Source organism: Mesocricetus auratus, unplaced genomic scaffold (genome assembly GCF_017639785.1).
Source record: "Mesocricetus auratus isolate SY011 unplaced genomic scaffold, BCM_Maur_2.0 Super-Scaffold_100010, whole genome shotgun sequence".
NCBI classification, from domain to species: Eukaryota; Metazoa; Chordata; class Mammalia; order Rodentia; family Cricetidae; genus Mesocricetus; species Mesocricetus auratus.
In genome coordinates this window covers 7,622,543-7,627,347 of record NW_024429194.1, presented here as the reverse complement: position 1 = coordinate 7,627,347, position 4,805 = coordinate 7,622,543, and the positions used below count along the sequence as shown (strand labels likewise).

At 42.9% G+C, this 4,805-nt stretch overlaps 1 long non-coding RNA gene across 1 annotated transcript; it reads left to right on the top strand.

The window, feature by feature from the left end:
- The first annotated feature begins 350 nt into the window (after positions 1-350).
- On the top strand, positions 351-3,080 carry LOC121142724. Its single transcript, XR_005879766.1, has 3 exons — positions 351-1,466; positions 1,731-1,887; positions 2,666-3,080. It is a non-coding gene; the product is annotated as an uncharacterized LOC121142724 (long non-coding RNA).
- The last annotated feature ends 1,725 nt before the right edge of the window (positions 3,081-4,805 follow it).

Below are 4,805 nucleotides of genomic sequence, written 5' to 3'. Positions count from 1 at the left end.
CACAGGGTCTCACTATGTAATCTTGACTGGCCTGGAACTTGTTATATAGACCTGCCTGGCTTCCAACTCACAGAGATCCACCTCTGCCTCTGCCTCCCAAGCACTGGGATTAAAGGTGTTTGACATCATGCCTAGAATAAAGTACTTAACTTCAAGTAAACAATCTCAATAACTGAGGTCTACATAATGGTCTGACCTAAATTTTGGTAAAGATCAAACTTCCTAGTTCAATTTTTCAACCTTATTTATATTTTTTTAATTAATGGAGGAAGGCAAGGGAAGGGGTAAAATGATATAATTATATTTTAGTTTCAAAAGAAAGATGTGTTTTTGTCACGGATCATAGGTTTCCATCCACCACGGTGAGGAGAGAATGGGGGAGCAGCTGTTGGCTTCATGGAAGAAGGGAATAAACCAAGGCAAGGTGCGTCGTTCAAAACTGCCCGGGTGACCTGCTGTCTTTAACGGGACCCCGCCCGCCCCATCAACTATCTACTCGAGTTCTGAACCGTTGATTATGCCAGAGCTTATAGACATTCACAAAGATCAAGAAATTGCCAACTATTTTTCTTACCGTATCCGACGGCGTTACTTCCTCTTTTCTTCATCATTCCCTGCACTTAGGGAACTGTTCTGACTGGCTTAGGCTGGATCCCTGGTGTCCCTGGAGAAAAGTGTGACGCCTTCCCCCAAACAAGAGAACTAATGGTAGCGGGACACAGGAGTACAGGTGTGATGGTCTTCTCACTTTCCGCTCTTAAGAGTCCACGCAAGCCTGGGTCTAAAAATAGCAGCAGCTGAATCTGATGTGATAAAAAAAATCTCCATCTAATCCTCCCATGATATTGAATAATGGGCTTCCCGCTTCCCAGTGTACTTTAACACAGCTGAAAAAGCCCAAGTGGGCCGACTTGACGGTGAAAAGAGGATGCAAACAGGAAACCTGATAATTGCTTTCCAGAACACACTCCGCTAGACTCGATTATATATAGTTGTTGGGATAATTTTGGTCAAGCAGTCTGTTATAGGGTAGGGCATATATTTAGCATTTTGATGCATCTGCCAAAAGGGCCTTGTAATTTAAATGAAGCACTTTAAATATTTTATATCTCTCTGTTAATTCTGGATCTGAATATATCATAATATCCTTTAAACTAATTTCAATTTCATATTACTCTCAAAGGATCTGTGTTCTTTTTTAATCGTTAAAAATATAAGAGCTAAAGGGAAAGCACGAAACTCTCTGAGGCAAGAGGCCCTGACACTCTCCTGGAAGACGAGGAAGGCACATCTGTCTGTTTGTTTGAGAATGGTTAACACATTGAGACTCCAGAGAGACATGTGGGTCTTTCTACCCAGTAGACGGTCAGCCAACACAGAGAAATAACTCAAGCCAGGAAACGTTTAAAAGGATTCCACAAAGAGAGAAAGAAAGAAAAGCAAGAAGAGACTTCAGACTGTGAAAGGTAACATTGTTAAAGTTGTGTGGAAACATTCACAATAAAAAAACAAGCAATGAATAAGGATACGGCAAGCAGAGAGGAAGAACACTTGTAGGTGCAGCCCAAAGGCCGGGCGACAAAGCGACCTCCACTGGGGTGGGGAGGGGGCAGGTGGACGAGATATCTGCACTTGGACTTTTGCCCATAGGCCAGGCTGCGGGGGTGGCTCTCCAGTGGGAGATCACCAAATGTTTCTTTGGATTAATCCTGCCCTTATTTACCTCTTAGCTTCTGCCACTGTTTGAAGACAAACATTTGATCTGTTACTGTCTAAGGACAAGCCTTCTTTTCCGGCTCCGTAGGATTCCACACTTAGCTTGTCCCTGGTGGCTCTAATGCATACCTCACCCTCAGGCTTGGATGCTGCTCCTCATTGAAAGGCTAAGTGCGGGTCGATTTCATTTCTCATATAATTTCCACCCAGTGGGGGGGTCTACTCAGAAAGATTTATCCCTCCATCCTCAGGTCTTCAGTTCAGTCCCCACACTAGAGCGTAAGCCAGGAGGTAAAATATTTAAGCCGTGAGGATATCCACAAAGCACAGCCAAGGATCCCATCACAGGATGAGACAAGCAGACTCTTGTATTGATTTCGTATCTGTTGAGGTTGGGAAGCGGTAGTCACCGTGACATATAAGCCCTGAAATCTCAGTAAGGCAGGGCGATTTTGTTGTTAACTGTTGCAGTTTTCACTTGGCCTGTTTTTTCTTCATGCCAGGTGAGTTCCTGTCAGCCTGAGGCTGGGTGAGGGGTGAGAAGGTCAAGTGGGAGGACATGTGACCTGCAGGGAACCAGTTGTCACCATACTTCTCATGGCAACTATTAATCTGGCTTTCACGTCCCCTGCTGGCTCATTGCTGTTGTTGTGCATTTTAAACACGTTATCTGAGAGAATATAGCATTTTAAAATTCATACAAGATGTTTTATAGACGTGGGTTCCTCTAAAGCTTGCCTTATAAATGAACATTTCATGCCCGAGGTTGCTCCACACTGAGGCTGTGTGGCTGTAACACGTAGTTAAACCACACGCTGGCGTAAGTCTACCCTGTCATCCTCTGCGTATGGACACGTGGGCTTTCATCCCTAGACTTTCAGTTTTTATTCACTAGTAAATACTTCCACTGGCAGTCTGCACGGTCTTATTCACCCTTTTTCTTTTTCAGATGATATACACATGCCATTAGGCAAGCACTTGGATGTCAGAGAACACCCCGAGGGAGCTGGTTCTCTCCTTCCACTGTGGTATCAAGCACTATTTCCCCTGAGCTGCCCCACTGGCCATGCTCATATGTCTGATCTTCGGGTATTTTTAAAGTCAAGCTAACCTTTTATAATTGCTGTTACTTTATTTTTCTTTTTGGTTTGTTTGATATGAGGTTTCATTATGCAATCCAGTTACCTGTTGCTCCCTTAGTTCCATTCTAGGAAAGGTGATTTTTGCATTACTGAGTTTTGCTCTGCGCAGACGACCTCTCTGTGTATCTGACTCCTCCTCTTCTGTTCCATTAACATCTCCCATGTTTTCTTTCTCCAATATCTTTTATTTTATAATTTCCCCAATAAAGTCTTATAACTTTTCTGCAGGTAAACTTCATACTATTATAAACAGTACAAACAGCGGCTTTAATATTAAAATTTCAATTATTTGAATCTGTGTGTGTATGTGTGTGATTCTGTGTGTGTCTGTGGGTATGACTGTGTGTGTCTGTGTATGTGTGTGATTCTGTGTGTGTGTATGTGTGTGTGTGTCTGTATCTATGTTGTAATAGACCATTGCATTGTGGTCATTCCCCAACAGTGTAAGCCCTGGAGTTTATTTGCCATGATGGTACTGGCAGATGAACTCAATGGGAAAGGTTCCTCCTGCTATTACTTGGGACCCAGCTGACTGATTTTATAAGGAAGATAACAGAATAGTCTGTATGTTTTACATACCTGGTTTTGACAGTTATCCTGAGGGGTTGAATGCATTATGTGCAATAAAAGGGGACAGATTCTGTAGAGCCACAACCAAGAGGGATGATAGACGGTAGAAGGAGTAGGTGCTTGTGCCCACAGATAAGCACTAGGGAAAACAGGAATGTTAAACATGCAGGGTTGTCCCTTTAAAGGTAGAAACATAACTGAAGGCTGGGAACAGATGTGGTTAATTCCTGGTGACATCTGCACTATCTGTTTGGCCAGGCCACACCAGTCAATCTATAGCACTGTCCTCCCTAGACCCTTGCCATGAGCTTTGTTTACCTTGAGTCTTCTTTCTCACTTAATCTATGGAATGAGCCTCTCCTTATGGAAAGGGTCGCTTGTAGTCTACAAGAGTTTCAATGTAGTCCTGTCCTAAGCTTTGTTGTCCACACGGGGTTGAGTTAATTGTTACCAGGAAACTTTTCCAAAATTGCACTGTGCCTAACTATGCCTAAAGTGAGCTTGTCAGTGTCAGACTTTCAAAATTCGAAACAACGTCGATTACTGAGTAGTGTTGAATTGAACTGCCCTCTTAATCTCACTTGGATTGTTACTCTGCTGGCTTTGGTGAACGAAGAGACACCCACAATAGACCATAGTGTTCATCATTGCTGTTTTATCCCTCTGCACAAAACAGGGATTCTGGCCTTGAAACTCATAGAGACTAAAGATTTGAGGACATTATGGAACAGGATTAGGTAAAAATCAACTCTATTCCAAATAGCTCATATCTCATCTGGGGAGATGACCATCAATTGAAAGGATTTGGCACTTTTGAGGTATAGATGTGTATAAAATATCCATAAAGGAGTAGATAGATGAGTAAATAAACACAGAAGAGGGAAAGTGACAAGAAGGACTCATGAGGACTTCTAACCAAGGGGACTCAATGCTCATTCAACAAGATCTGCTTAGTTTTGTGGTAGAGTGAAATGGCTGATAATTTTCTAAGTGGCTTCTTTTTTATGCTCACACATATGGGATACTTGTGACTACTTTGACCAATCAGATGCTGTGGAAATGATATCCTATCAGCTCAGGCTAATCTTTAAGAGTTCTGCCAGTTTCCTGTTCTTTGAGAATCTTGGATCTCCTTGAAGAGATTGAAGCATCTTGCAGAAAAGATCATACAAGTCATGGAAGGCCCAAGTATAATGCAGATCTCACGTGCTTCTGCCTAGAAATCATGAGCCCAAGGCTGGCTACGGGACAGCCTGAGCAGCTGCGCACTACCTTGTGATCTAGTCAATGCTTGCGGACTAGAGCACTCAGCGTTTAGTGTTCTGTCTCTACTCTCAACTCCCAAAATTGCGAGACAACTTCGTCGGGCAATGAAAG